The 16,187-nt window shown below is 31.3% G+C and overlaps 1 non-coding gene and 1 pseudogene across 2 annotated transcripts; one reads left to right on the top strand and one right to left on the bottom strand.

Moving 5' to 3' along the window:
• The first annotated feature begins 2,118 nt into the window (after nucleotides 1–2,118).
• On the top strand, nucleotides 2,119–3,880 carry LOC146950159 (arogenate dehydratase/prephenate dehydratase 6, chloroplastic pseudogene; annotated as a pseudogene). Its single transcript, XR_015027450.1, has one exon. The product of XR_015027450.1 is annotated as an arogenate dehydratase/prephenate dehydratase 6, chloroplastic pseudogene (transcript).
• Nucleotides 3,881–13,777: 9,897 nt separating this feature from the next.
• TRNAL-AAG (transfer RNA leucine (anticodon AAG)) lies at nucleotides 13,778–13,858 on the bottom strand. Its single transcript has one exon. It is a non-coding gene; the product is annotated as a tRNA-Leu (tRNA).
• Nucleotides 13,859–16,187: the final 2,329 nt, after the last annotated feature.

The raw sequence follows: 16,187 nt of genomic DNA, 5'->3' as shown, positions 1-16,187 counted from the left end.
TATATATATATATATATATATATATATATATATATATATATATATATATATATAGACAAAAGCGCACTTTAGATATACTATACTCTAGCTTTAGAGCTACAGGTTATGACGGTGGAAGTAGAGATTTAGGCTTGCCCTTGCTAGACTTTGTTTGTCATCTTACTAGAAGAAATCTTCCTAGTTTCAAAAGTGCCTTTGTAGCAAGAAGGAGCATTGATTGTGAGGGAATGGTCTCTTGCAAAGAATATAGGGAGTTGTTGCCATGGGCAATGCCGCAAGAGTTCAAGAACGGTTGTAGCTACAAATTATTATGTGAGTATTGGGAAAAATCCCAAGTCCCACGTCAAATAGATAGAACTTTTGATAAAAGTTTAAAAAAAGGAGACATTCCTCACCTTACAAACCGGTTTGTGGGATTGTGTGTTAGGCTCAACCACAAATTCTAACATGGTATCACAACCTATTGATCAGGTCATTCACCATTTATATACACGCACCATGCCCAAGAGTGATGGGCTTGTGGGGGTGTATTGGGAAAAACTCAAGTCTCACGTTGGATAGATAAGAGTTTATAAAAAAGAGACACTCCTCACCTTACAGGTCAGCTTTGTAAGGATGAGTACTCAGATCCCAAATTTCAACAAGAAGGCCTCGAGGGAAAGTAGTGATAGACTGTTACACCCAACAACCCCCCAACAAGTCTGAATGGATAGCCGTTGTCGACTTCAATGGCCTAAGAGGCGTTATAATCACATGGAGTCCTAGATGAGAACAGTGACGGATCCAGAAATTTTGGAAAGTGGGGGCACCATATATATATATATATATATATATTATGAGAAATATTAACTTGTGCCCTTAAGGCACAAAATATGGATCTTAAAATAAAAATAAACAATAAATATTGTATTGAAAATATAAGTTTTTAAACTTTTAAGATTATGAATGCACAATTTTCAAGGTTAAATTTCTTTATTTAGTTTCTTATCTTGTGCCCTTAGGGCACAAGTTAACAAGACCGATATTATATTTCACTTTCGAAAGCATAAATATACATCATAATTATCTTCTACGATTCTCCATATTCTAGAAATATTGAATGATTTTCTCATTTTCAATACCAACAAAAGTATCTCTCTATATATAAGTAACTAAACAATTCATAATTAATCTGTTTAATCAATGAAAGACAAATTAATTATAAATTGTTTAATAAATTCATAATTATGCAGAATAAAAATTCATAATTAATCTGTCCCTAGTCTGAAAAAAATCTATTTTTTTTGTGTAAAGCCATATTTTAATGTTCTGAACATACCTAAGAAAAATCATGAAAAATTTAAACCTAACGATCACTTTTTCAGACTATGTGTATATTATAGGGTCAAAAATAGAAAGAATCTCAAATTACAAAATTAGAATGTGTGTTTTTTATTTACAGAGTTATTTTTCAAAGATAGTATATATTACATGATCAATTTAAACAAGAGAAATGATATTTGTACAACCATTTTATGACAACTTCTGTACAACTTTCTCTCTCATACTCACATGATGTATTTATCATCTCTCTTCATTTTTCTCTCTTTATTGTTTTTGACCAATGAGAAGAAAGGAAAGTAAGGTTGTCACAAAAGTTGTCATCAAATTGTTGTCAAAATATCATTACTCTTTAAACAATTAACCTTTTTATTTTGTCCTCTTTAAATATATACATCATATGAGATGTGCACCAATTACTCCCTCCGTCTATATATGTAACCACTCATTTGACTTTATTTTTGTCCTTAAATCTAAACCCCTTTTCAAATTATTAGATGCATTTATTATTTTTTTCCTAAACATACCCCTAATTAATACTATTAACTTGTTTTGAAATTTAAAAAGTCAAATTTAATACATAAACAAAGGACAATATAGTAATATTAACAGACAAAACAGACATAATAATTACATTGTCAACTTTTCTTAAGAAATGTGAAAAAAGCAAAGGAAGGTTACATTAAGGGACGGAGTGAGTATTTTCTTTTATTTTTTAACCAAACATCATAACATTAAAGCCCCAATCCCATAATTAAACTAAATAAAAACAAGTCCATAATTAAAAAAATAATCATACGCATAGAGAATTTAAGTTACACTGCAAGGATACTAGTACATTTTATCTTATAATAATAAAATGATGATGAAGGAAAGGTCGTAGGAAACATCAATCAACATATATTATTATATAAAAATAAATATATCAAAGAAATACATACATATGTGTGTGGGTAGTTAAATACATAAAAAAAAAAAGGGGTAGGTATGAGATTTGACCGAACGACCATATGCACCATCCCTTCAAGACTTGGTACACTCTTCCAATAATATTTAAACCCCTTAACCACCTCCACTTCTTTCTCAGCTTGTTTCCTTCTCCAAAAGAGAAAAACACAAGCTTCATTTCATTTCATAACACACACTTTTTCCCGTTCTTTATTCAATTGCTTTCAACATCCCCATTTCCAATTATGAATACTCTATCTCCACCTCCCTCTTCCAACACCCTCAATTTCAACCACATAACAACAACACGGCCGTGGAAATTTCCAAACCGGCTCGGTCCGAACCGGGTTTCTGTCAAATGTGCTTACGGTTCAATTTATGAATCCGGTTCAACCCGAACCGATTGGCAAAGCTCATGTGCTATCTTATCTAGCAAAGTTGTTTCACAAGAACAATCTTCCACTTCCACCGCCGTCAACACCGGCGCCGATGAAAACTTTGCAGCTATCAACGGCCACAAAACAAACATAACCGATCTCCAGCTTGTTCCCATCGGAAACCTCACCGGAGAAATTTCAAAGCCACTTCCACCAAAACCGTTAACAATCTCCGACCTAGCTCCGGCACCGATGCACGGCTCAAGCCTCCGCGTCGCTTACCAAGGAGTCCCGGGAGCATACTCCGAAGCCGCCGCCGGAAAAGCTTATCCAAACTGCGAAGCAATTCCTTGCGACCAATTCGAAGTGGCGTTTCAAGCCGTCGAGCTTTGGATCGCCGACCGTGCCGTTCTCCCGGTGGAAAATTCCCTCGGCGGTTCAATCCACCGTAATTACGACCTCCTCCTCCGTCACCGTCTCCACATCGTCGGAGAAGTTCAACTTCCGGTCCATCACTGTCTCCTCGCTCTCCCTGGAATCAGAAAAGAATATCTGACACGTGTCATCTCTCATCCACAAGCTTTATCTCAATGCGAACACACATTAACAAAACTCGGCCTCAACGTCGCACGTGAAGCAGTTGACGATACAGCAGGTGCCGCGGAGTTTGTTGCAACTAACAATCTCCGCGACACTGCAGCTATCGCCAGCGCCCGTGCTGCCGAGCTTTATGGATTAAATATCTTAGCAGATGGAATTCAAGATGACCCGAGTAACGTGACCCGATTCGTTATGTTGGCCCGAGAACCAATAATTCCACGTACGGATCGTCCATTTAAAACAAGTATTGTTTTCGCTCATGATAAAGGAACTTCAGTGCTTTTCAAAGTGCTTTCAGCTTTTGCGTTTAGGAATATTAGTTTAACGAAGATTGAATCAAGGCCTCATCGTAACCGTCCGATTAGGCTTGTTGATGATGCAAATGTTGGAACTGCGAAGCACTTTGAGTATTTGTTTTATGTTGATTTTGAAGCTTCAATGGCTGAAGTTAGAGCACAAAACGCGTTGGCTGAAGTTCAGGAATTCACGTCTTTCTTGAGAGTTTTGGGTAGTTACCCTATGGATATGACACCCTGGACTACTCCTTAATTTTTATTTTATTTTTCTGTTTAAATATTTGGAAATTGTATCAACTTTCTTTTTGTGAATAAAACACAAAACTCATTATTTATTTAGATTATTTCTTTATCTATTTATTTGTTTGTTTATCTTCTATCTTAAGTTTAGGAGTTTTTGAGGTATTGTCCATTTTAGAATCGATTTTTATATGTAAATTTATAATCCAATTCATTTTTAGATGAATATTAATCATTGGACAAAAGCGTATGTGTTGCATATAAACTATCATTGACCTTTATTTTTAACCAATGCGAGACATTTCAGTGTCTGAAGAGTTTATTTATGTTATCTTGTTGAATTAAGGGATATTTTTAGTTTTTTAGGATTTTTATTTGCAGCCAATGAAGGAGAATTATGTATTTATGTGAACTAATTTTCTAAGAAAAGATCTACATGAAGGCTTGAAAATGACATACACGCTACATTGTAGTGTTTGATACACAAATGGGTTATGGGAAGTTAGTTGCGTTGGCTACCTTTGTGTGTTTGTTGTAGTTAATACTAAATTGTGCTAGTTTGTTCATTGAATTCTTGATGGTTAATCATGGAATTTATGTGGAGATAGAGAAAAAATATACTAAATGAGTTGCCAATTAATTGTTTGGTGTTTCTATACTTGGTCATGTGTTAAAAGAGTGGTGAGAAACTTCTATATATGTTCCTATGATTGTCATTTTTTTATTTATTTGTTCATTTTCTTTGTGTGTGTATATGTTAGGGCTTGTTAATATCTTCACAATTCTCTCTAGTTACTCAATGAGAAATTAGGGAAAAAGCTAGTTTTTTGAGCAACTTCATGCCATATGCTTTGATGAGCAATGTTAGGTCCCGTTTAATTCATAAGCACACTTTCAGGTTTAATTTATCACGTCATAGATAGAAGGTTACTCCCATCATTAACAAATGTGATTAGGACATTCTTAATATCCAAATACTAGATAAATTATTAAAAAAAATGCATTTTTAAAGCTAAACTACAAAATAGATAGAAGGTTACTCCCATCATTTTTTTAAGATGCTAAACTACAAAAATAATAATTTAATAAACTATTATTATAGGAAAGTGATTAGGAGTTTAGGACCTTATATTTTCAAAGCTTCAATATAATGTTTTCCTTTTTTTTTTTTGAAGTTTAATAATTAAGTTTACTGCTGGACCATGCTGTGTCTGAAAAGTACGAAATTGCATAGCCAATTATTGTTGAGTTATTGAGTAACTATTTTATATTTCTGTAAAACAAAAAGAAATATACAAAGTTGCATATATCAGTTAAAATTCATTCAAGAACATTCAAATAAGATTGTAAGAAATATTTCTAATTTATTAAATATTTTGTATTCAAATTCAATTTTAAAAATGCAGCAGAGTTGAATTCTCTTAATCTCTTAAGTATATTTCACCATATTTATAACTTTGTTTACATAAATTATAGATTGTGTGTATTTATAACCTTGCATTCAATTATTAGTTACTACACAAGTGAAATTATCATCGTGGGTCATGGCATCATTGACTTCATCAACAAATCCAATTGATTGTACGTAAAAAGTGTACAAAATACTAATAATCGAATTTCTTATTTACTTGTGTAAAAAAAAAAAAAAGTGATTTACTTGGGTAAATATATTTATTTTTTTTGGTGAAAAAAATTATTTACTTGTATAAAAAATATGTTTCACTTTTAGAGTGAGTCTTTTTCTTTCTTTCAGGCAAAAGATGAGATGGAGAGGGGTCTAAAAGCCTGATCATATATTAAAAAAAAAGATATAAGAGGGGTTTGCACCAAGATTCACTAATAAGTTTCATTTCATAGTTAGATAGGCATCAATAAAGATTTACCCTATAACTTGCATGTACTAACATTTACACTTAATTTTTTATTTTGAGAAAATATATGAACTAAAGTTTGATAAGTTAGAGTCACACCAATACATATATATTAAAAAGCCTTCTGAATTAAAGTTTGTTTGACATGATCTCTCTAAAAAGTGAATATGTTATTACTTCCTCGTGATGTTTTTCATAAAATAAAGTATCAACTGACTTCAAATCATCATCATGATTTTTATCAAGTTTTTCTTGATCATAGGGGGATTCTACGTTACAACATTCCATATTTTGTGGCTTGCTAGCTCGAGGGAATCCTTGATTTCCTTGTCCTTCTTAGCTTAATCCTTGCTGTTTTGAGTAAGTTCCTTTTATAGGCTTTTGACCTAGATCCTCTTTAGGAGGATTCAATCTAGCAACATGTTTATTCCATTTCAGCTTACAACAACTTGATAAACAATGTTCAATAAATTAACAATTTGTATAAAAATCCGCCATTTTTTCACTCTCATGGTAATTGATATAACTGGAAAATAGTGGGTGCAAAATGTAAACAGATAAATATAAATGGGTATTCCAATTTTAATAATATTACTTAAACCTTTTAAAAAAATCGGTTAATAGAAATATCTATTCTTTCCTTAACATGTGTCTTAAGAACACATATTAACATTTCCCATATATATATATAATTAAAATAGAAATACCACTTTATTATTTATATTAATATTGTAAAATGATACGCTAAATAATTAACACAATATAAATATCTAAAAAGTCACGTTTAATGTGAGATGGATGAAGCACTAGCTATATTATTGCATATACCCTACAGTCTTGTGCTCACGATAACAGTAATACAGTGCATAACAAAAAGTGTCTCCCCTTAAACTGGTGGGACAGTGGGACATGTGCACCACAGCTTGCTAACATAGCGACATGAATGCTAGGGTATATTGAGTATTACATCTAAATAACTATATGGTGCCTCATGTAGTTGGTTTGGATTATTGTGGAGCTTGAATGCACGATTTATATGCTTCAAAATAAAATCATAAGCTTAAGGCTCTCACCAACCCAATGTGTACACAATTCAATATTGATTGCTGAGGTAAACACTAGTCAATACTTAAAACGCACAAAGACTTGTCTTCCATGAGTTGGTCATGTTTGTTTCTTACCAACCCATTGAATTTTTTTATAATCCACGCTTTGGAAACTATTTTTTAATTAAAAGCCTACTTTTTTTGACGAGGGAGGGCTGTTTTAATTTTAACATCTGGTTTTTGATTGTAGACCCCAACAAAACAAGTTAAGAAAATTTGTTGAAGTGTTCCACATGAGTTACTATTTTTGAAAAGCAGTTATTGTTGAAGATCACTGTAGCGTGTGTTTGGTATGGCGGTGGCTAGAATTGATTTTGATAGAATTGATTTTGAGAAAATTGATTTTGATTAAAAGTGAGTTGAAGGTGAATTGATTTATGTTTGGGTACACTTTATTAAAAGTGATTCTTATGAGTTGATGTTGTTTGGTTAGTTTGAATCAAAATTGATTTTGAATGTGTAATGACCAAACTATCCTTTTAATTGAATTTTTATCCAAAATCATAAATGAATTTTTATTGGTTCACAAATTCATTTTAAAATAATATTAATTTATAAAAGTTAAAAAAAAAGTTTTTTAAATATATTTTTATCAACTGAATTATTATTATTACTTCTTTTGGTAGATTCAATTGTATAATTTTTAATATTCATTTTAAAATAATATTAATAAAGATAATTTTGAAAGAAAACCAAATAAGAATTCTCTAGAACCTCTCTTTAACTAATAAAAATATATAGTAGGTAATTGAATTCATTTCATGAACTCTTGCCTCACCGATTCAGTGCCTCTCGCTTGCCAAAATTCATCTCTCTCAAATTGATTCTTCTGTAATATTGATGTTCATCCCTCTCAGTTTGTTCAATCCCATGGATGACATTATCCTTTCTTCCCTTTAATTCTATTTTTATTTGTCAAATTTTCTAATTTTTCACTGTGTTCTTCATTGATGCTTCTATGAATATTGCACAGTTTCCTCACTCTTCCTACCCCACTTTCGTTTTTCTCTAATTCTGGAAATTTAAGGAAAAAGCCTATAGTATAAAGGTAGAGTATAAAAGATTGCAGCTTGAGAAAGAAAATAAACATTGGGGCTTGAGTTGAAGCACGGGTAATTTGGGAAAATAGATTTGTCAAAAAAAAAAAAAATCCAAAATCGATTTGTTCAAGAGGGAGAGAAGGAAGAAAATGTTATAGATCTGAAAGAGAACGAGATAGATCTGAGGGCAAAGAAGGAAGGAAATAGTTTTTTAACTGCCAATCCACAGTATACAAAAATTGATTTTGGGATTCACCGCAGAAGCTAGGAATATGAGCTTCAGCGGAACCGGCGTTTTGGCCTAAAATCACGTTTCCTGGAATCGCTTTTTCTTCATCCAAACAAGATGAAAATTGGGGAAACTGCGTTTGGCAAAAAAAAAACGGAGGTTTGGCTTGTGGAAAAGTGATGCCAAACACATACGTAGTCCCACACTCAATGTATGTATGAAAGATTTTAATATAAGGAAAAGGGAAATTTATTATCAACTTAGTATGATTAATTTTACTCGTCTTTTGTTGAAGGATAATGTAGTTGCCACCTTAACAAAAAGGAGGGAACAAATATGATTGGTTATGAGAATATTTTTTCCAATATACAACACTACTCTTAAAATTCCCTAAAAAAAAAAAAAACACTACTCTTAAAATAAATCTTATTTTTGTTTTGGTGTAGTGTTGATGTGAAAAGTCTCCACGTGTCGATTTTCGATGTATAGTAAAAACCTTAAATCAACATAGTTGTGATTTTTTTAGTATCAATTAATTATGATTTAATTCGAATAGAAACATTATTTTAATTTGAACTGTGAGTGGTTATAATAAATGATCTTGCTAACAAGCGTTCTTAGGACTAGTTAAGAAGTTAAAAAAATTATAAATTTTGATGCATAAAAAGTCCACTTTTAAAGTTTTAAAATGTTGAATTTACCATTAATAATATAAATTTTCTCTTTTGGACTTCCTAACAAACATCCTTCCTATAATAAAAGAAAGTTTACATGATTGAAATTTACCACGATGATAGTTTATGATTCAAAATTGAGGAAGAGTTTTGAGATTGAGTGTGATAATGAAGGGTGCTAAAAATATTTTCATTTTGACACTTTTTCAAACATTCATTTTTTATTAATTAAAATTAATGTGAGTTTTTTACCAAAAAAATAAAATTAATGTGGGTTTTATACTATAAAAATATATTACACATAAAATGGTAGAATTCTTATATATTTCACCTAATAAAAAAAATGAAAAATGACATAATAAAAATGTTAGTGTTGGAGAAAGTGTTTTTATCACTTATCTATAGTATTTATTTATGGTTTTTAACCAAAACTCTACCTATAACCTTTATTTTTTTTGGAGGAACTCCACCTATATAAATATAATAAAGTACTAAAGAAATAGACATAAAGCAAATAAAAAAATAGACATAAAGCAAAACAAAAAATATCGATGGGTGAAGTGGTGGTAGGTAAGGTTGTGAATTGTGGTCAATACTCGACCACCAATCCCAGCTCCTACAAGAACCGGTGTCTTCACTCTGTACGGTCCTTGCTATTGGTTTCTTGTTTCTTCTCTTTTGTTGCAGTTTTAATTTGAGTATCGATGTGTCAAATCATAGCATCAAAGAGTTATTCAACAAATGAAGATTCATCTCACAAAGAAATAAGTTTGAGAGTTTGATTTAAAAGAAAAATTCTTGAAGTTCTTATTAAATTATTTGATAAAAGATAATAAATTAGTACATGTGATGTTCTCTCTCTATATATATATAAAGCTTGTGAGGTATTAACAAACTAACTACCTAATAATAAATTCTAACTAATTCCTAAAAAATAGTCTAATGACTTAACTAAATTAAATTTAACTAACTCTATGTTTCTAATGATAAGAATTCCATTTAAGATGAAAAAATGGGTGTTGAGGATTAAATAAGTGAGTAAACTCATATATTTAATGTTTTGAGGTTTAAAATGAATTATGATTATATGATATCCAATTCTACTTGTGTGTGCTCTTGTCTCGATGTGATAATCTCTCGGATTTTCATCATAATCACACATTGATATCAGAGTCAATGATTTCGAGTGAGGAGGAGTGATCCAAAATAAATAGACTCACATTTGATAAAAATCTCACATTGAATGAAGAAGTAGATGTTGAACAACATATAAATAAGAGAATATCCCCTCAAAAACACCCTTTGTATTTAGTATATATCCTTATTAAAATATGTAAATATCTGTTATATTTAGTATGTATCTTTTATATTTGGTAATGTCTTGATAGTCAAGTCAATAACGACTTGGTAAAATAAAATGTAACGATTTGGTGGTCTGGACTCCTTTTGTGTATAGACATGTTCATGCAATAAAATAAGCAAGAAAAATAGTATCTTACATGGTATCAAAGCTTAACATAGGAGTGACATGATGTCCTAAGCAGTTCTGCCAAAATTCTTTGGATAAAGCAACAAAGGTGGATGATGAAAAGTTGGTAATGGTTGGTCTTGGGGTAGTGGTTGGTGTCGATCCACTGTTGAAGTCGAATATCGTGGAGTCGCTAATGTAGTATCTGAGTCGTGTTGGCTTAGAAATATTATTTTGGAACTACATTGATGTGTCTCGAAGGCCACATTGGTCTATTGTGATAACGTAAGCATTGTGTATCTCTTCAGTAATCTCGTTCAACATCAACGCACTAAGCAAACAACCGACTTCTTTACTAAGAGCCTTTCACGACCACTCTTTGATGACTTTCGACAAAGTCTCAACATACAACAACCTTCAATTTCAACTATAGGGTGTATTAAAATATATAAATATATTTTATATTTAGTATATATCTTTATTAAAATATGTAAATATTTGTTATATTTATTATGTATGTTTTATATTTGGTAATGTCTTGTATAGCCATCTCATATATATTTGGTAGAGATACTTCCATTTGTATTTTAATTGCTCATTACCCATTTCATAATTTTTTTTTAACAAGCCAAAATAAAATTAGATTAACCAGAATCCTTTCAACACAAGGTGTGCCAAAAGGATTACAAAGAGATGCATTTAGTGACTTGAAGGAAGAACAAACCAAAACAGCTATGAAAAACTAAATTACAAACATCAAAGTCAAACAATGTCGACGATGCAACCATTTCATAATGAACGATGACATAAAATAACATACTTACTAAAACTAAAATAGTTAAAAAAGAAAAAAATCATACTCATTCATACATTCTCTTTTATTTTATTTTTTTTTACATGCAAGACACTCTTTTATTAATATTTTTTTTTATGAAATTATTAATTATGCTTTAACCAAATTCTTTAATTCATAAAACAAATCTCAACAATCAATACAATTTGGTTCGGTAGACAATAACTCAACTCAAAATACACAAAAATTTGGATTTAAATCTCACTGATGTGAAAGTTGGTGAGTTTTGGCAGGCTCAATTACATATTTTCCCATCTTGAGCTCATGTGGTTTTATCGGTTACCACATAGTGTCAATTGAATCTATTTTTTCTAAGGAAAAACAAAAAACAAATTATAAATGTTAGTTAGTGTTCGAATGAGAAATTGGTTTGAATGAGAAACGAGTTTTATAGTTTATGGTATCATAACAAGTCATTTTAACTAGGCCCGTTAAAAATAAAGTCATTTTTACTAATTTCAGTTTTTCAGTACGAATTTTTTTGGATGATAAATTTTAAAAAAAATGCTTAAATTGAGAAGCTATTTGAATATATATTCTCTTCAAAGTCATCATCAAAGATATATTTATGAAAAAATATCCAATTTTTATAATGTTAAATCTCGAACAATGAATTTCTATATTAATGGAACCAAAAACATAAATATTTGATAGAAAAACAAATTTAACTCAAATAAAAATAAATAAATAAATAAAAGAATACATATTTGAGAAAACAAACCTGCTGCTGAACATTTTCTTTGGGCTTAATGTAGAGAACGGAAATGGCCCATTGTAGTCTTGAGCCCATAACTTCCATTGATAAAATAAAAAAAAGAGTATTACTTTTCCCACCCTATGGCTTTCCTCGCGCGCCCTATTTTTTTTCCAATTTTACCCCTTGTCCGGATTCCGTAATCCGGAATTTATTGTTAGTAATTTTCAGATGTCTCCGGATTTTAAAATCCGGATATGTATTTTAGCAGAACTTTTGCAATTTTAAGCTCTACAATTCGTCAAATAAAATGCGAATAAAATAAAAAACATTAATAAAAAGACACAAACATATAAAATAAACTGCGAATAAAATAAAAAACATTAATAAAAAGACACAAACATAAAAACAACTCATTTTATTAATATATGAACAATACATTACAATAATTTTCAAGCTTTTTAAGCTTATTACATAACATCCTAAATCTATTTCTAATCTCCTAAAAGCCTATTTCTAATCTCCTAAGAGCCTAATTCAAATCTCCTAAGAGCCTAACCACTGCTATGTGATCGGACATAGCAGTAACTTGGCTATTTGAGGAAAACCGGAGGAGGAGGGAAGAGGGTGCTCACACTTACGCCTAGGCAGGCGAAGCTAATAACCACACTGACCCACATGACCCTCAGATGAACCGCGCTTTGTTGCAGCGCGGTTCCATCCTCATTGACCGTTCATACAAACCCTGAAAGTTTTCAACGAGGCCCTTATCTATGAAAGGCCAACGATGGAAAACCATGGTTGTAGAAGGAAGAAGAGGAGGAGAGGGATGGTGTGAGAAATGGTGGGGTTTGGAAGGGTATTTATAGGGAGGGGTGGGTGAAAAACGGTTGGGAAGGAATAAATGCAGTCAAAAAACGTGGTAAAACACATTTTTGACTTGACCATAGTAAAAAACGCGTGTGGCAGACCACCGGCCATGGCACTGAGGCGTTCCGGAATATACAATCCGGAATGATCCATCAAATTCCGAAATATATTTTTCGGATTAGTGCGATTATGGTGCTCTTATGGTGAACGAGGGGAACGTTTGCACTTCTTTGTAGGGCGAAGGACATTCCGGATTGTATAATCCGAAATGCTTCAGCATTGGCTTCTTTTGAAAGATTGTTTGGCTTCTGTTGAAAGAGTGCCATCAATTAGTGGTTGGACGGTTACAACCACTAACACGTTTTCATTGACTGTATTAATGACCTAGGACTTGTTTAAGGCTATAAATAGGCTTCCATCTTCAACAAACACCATCATTCTTCACTTCACCTATTTTCTTCCATTCTCTTCAAATTTTTTAACTTTTATAGGAGTGTTTGTGGTGTCATGGTCATTGTTGACCGTTCCTATGAACCCTGCAATTGCATTGCAGCTTGTGTGGGGTTCATATAACGTTCAACAGAGACCTTTGACATCAAAGAAAGACACAAAAAAGCGTATAGCATCTGTTCCGGATTCTGTTTTCCGGAAGACACTTCACCACTTTTCTTCAATTTTCATCGTATGTATTTAGTTTTTTACGAGATTTGTGGTGTCATGGTCATTGTTGACCGCTCATACGACCCCTGCAATTGCTTTTCAGCTTATGCGGGGGTCGTATAACGGTCAACAGAGACACTTGACATCAAAGAAAGACACAAAATATGTCTATCGAATTGGTCCGGATTGTATAATCCGGAAACTCTAACAATCTTGTCCGGAAAATGTAATCCGGACCAGGGGTATTTTTGGAATTTTAACAGGGCGCGCGAGGAGGCCATAGGGTGGGAAAACTAATACTCTAAAAGAAAATGCATTTTAATAAACAAAAAAAGTAACAAAGAAAATGCATTTTAATAAACAAAAAAAGTAACAAATGTTGAGAGTGGATTTGAGAAAACAAACCTGCTGCTGAACATTTTCTTTGGGCTTAATGTAGAGAACGGAAATGGCCCATTGTAGTCTTGAGCCCATAACTTCCATTGATAAAATAAAAAAAAATGCATTTTAATAAACAAAAAAAGTAACAAATGTTGAGAGTGGGATTTGAACCCACGCCCTTTCGGACCAGAACCTTAATCTGGCGCCTTAGACCAACTCGGCCATCTCAACTTGTTGTTAATACGGCTGAATAGTTTAAACTTATACTGAGTTATATTCAGATGAGAAATGATATTTTGACAACCACTTTTTGACAACTTTTGGACAACTTTCTCTCTCATACTCACATGATATTGTTATCCTCTCTCTTCCTTTTTCTCTCTCCATTGTTTTTGACCAATAAGAAGTGAGAAAAAGAAGGTTGTCAACAAAGTTGTCATCAAATGGATGTCAAAATATCATTACTCTATTCAGATTATAGATAAAGAGGGTAACGTGGGAAAATACCATTTTCTGCAAGCACCCACCGTAAAAAAATTAACCGAAAAACTTAATGTAAGTTTTCTGGTTTTTTTGGCTGAAAAAATATATAATAAGTTTTCCAGGAAAATAAAAACAAACCGGAAAAATATATTAAAGTTTTCTGAATTCAATTTTACAAACAAAAATGTTCTTTAAAGTTTATGGGAAAATTGTCATATAGAAAATCTTATAATATACCAAAAATGTCATGCGCGAGTGAACTCATGTTGAATATGAAAAGGATGGAAATGAAGAGCCACTTTTAATTTTATGAGCACAATCCTAAATGAAAAACATTTCAGCACACACACAATTAAAAAAAATTAATAGAGAAATAAATTAGTCATATCATTCTTTACTTTTATCTTTTAATTTTTCTCATCTAAAATATGTATGTGTCTAGGTATTTTTTATTTATGTTTATGACTCACTAAGACTTTCTCGCTTAAGAGCAAGGATATTCTTTTTTGGCAGGGACTTGTGTGCCTTTTTTCCCAAAAAAAAGAAGAAGGAATTACATAATATATACCAACCTATCATACTGTACACGTTTTAAACTAGTAATAATCTTTGCTAATACCCGACCTTAAAAAATTACAAATAGAAGTTTTATATCAAGAACAATTTTTTTAACGTTTGAAAAATTTACCTACAATATTCTATATTTAGTTTCTTTTGTTTGAAAGACTTATGTTTAGTTTCTTAACAAACACCTTTAAAAACATTTGTTAGTATACAAGTTTCAGTTCAATTGATAAAAATATCGAAATTGTTAGGTCAGACATTGTGATTAGGGTTCGAACCCCAACTTTTCCATTTGTGTTTGTGTTTTCAAATGACTATTGTCATTTCGTTTATCTAAAAAAACATTTGATAACACTTGCTTTAATTAATTGGAGTCTGCTTGCAATTTGGATCCTTTTGTAGTTATGTGTGATCGCATTGCAACTTGAGATGCATCGATTGCAAATATTAGTAGTATTTTTGTGCAAAATCAAGAATTATGTTTATTTTACGGCTGGAAATGCTAATATAGAGGAATTGTACATTAGGCGATGCAGTTTAAAACATTTTTTTTTTAGGAAGCTGCTCTATTGCTTTTTTTTTTCCTTAAATCTTTAATTATTTATCTATTGTTTTATAACATTTTTTTTTAAGAGAAATGCTACAATGGTCACAAACATGAATGAACAGTTTTTGACACATATATTAGAAGACTTTCTCTAATAATAAAAAATAATAAAATGATTTAGTATTTTAGGGAAAAAACTTTTTTTTTGTGTTTGTGACCAAACATTGTTCATTTATGTTTATGACCATAGAAAAATGCTTCACTACTAGGTCATTTTATAAAAAATGTCTTTTTGTGTTTGCGACCGAACACTTTTCTAATAGCAAATATTCTTTCTAACATATATGAGAGAGTTCGAATCAATTCTTAGTTCTTATTTCTAAATCTAGATTTATAGCACATAAATTCTCGGTTATTGTTCTAAAATTAGTACATAAATAATATTTACAGCTTGAACTAGGTCATGATAAAAAAAATATACAGTTAAAACTCTATAAATTAATATTGTCAGGACCGGAGAAATTTATTAATTTAGAGAGTTATTAATTTATCGATAAATTAATAATTATTAATTTAAAGAGTTTTAAGTAATTATACTGTACATACCAAACAAAAAGGCAAATTAGTATATGCCTCTTAGAATTACGTTGTAGCGAACCTTGAGACTCAACGTAAATTAGTAACTACTATGTTCATATGCATTGGAAATCAATAATGACTTTTGAAGTACGATAAATGTAAACAAGATGAACAAATGTGTTCAATGTATTCTTAATATATTTTTTTTTCAGTTTCTATGAATTATTAATTTATGATTTTCTTGGGACCGAAAATTATAAAGGGATCTCCCGAAAAATTATTATCTTATTATTTTATCGATTTTTTTAATTTTTTACATTGGTCCAAGTCGGGACCGGACAAATTTATTATTTTAGAGAGTTTATTAATTTATCGAGTATTAAATTA

Source organism: Medicago sativa, chromosome 2, assembly GCF_051527215.1.
Source record: "Medicago sativa cultivar Bolivia chromosome 2, Bolivia_mono, whole genome shotgun sequence".
In the NCBI taxonomy this organism is placed as follows: domain Eukaryota; kingdom Viridiplantae; phylum Streptophyta; class Magnoliopsida; order Fabales; family Fabaceae; genus Medicago; species Medicago sativa.
The sequence above is the reverse complement of the archived record's forward strand: the minus strand, read 5'-3'. Positions and strand labels throughout refer to the sequence as shown.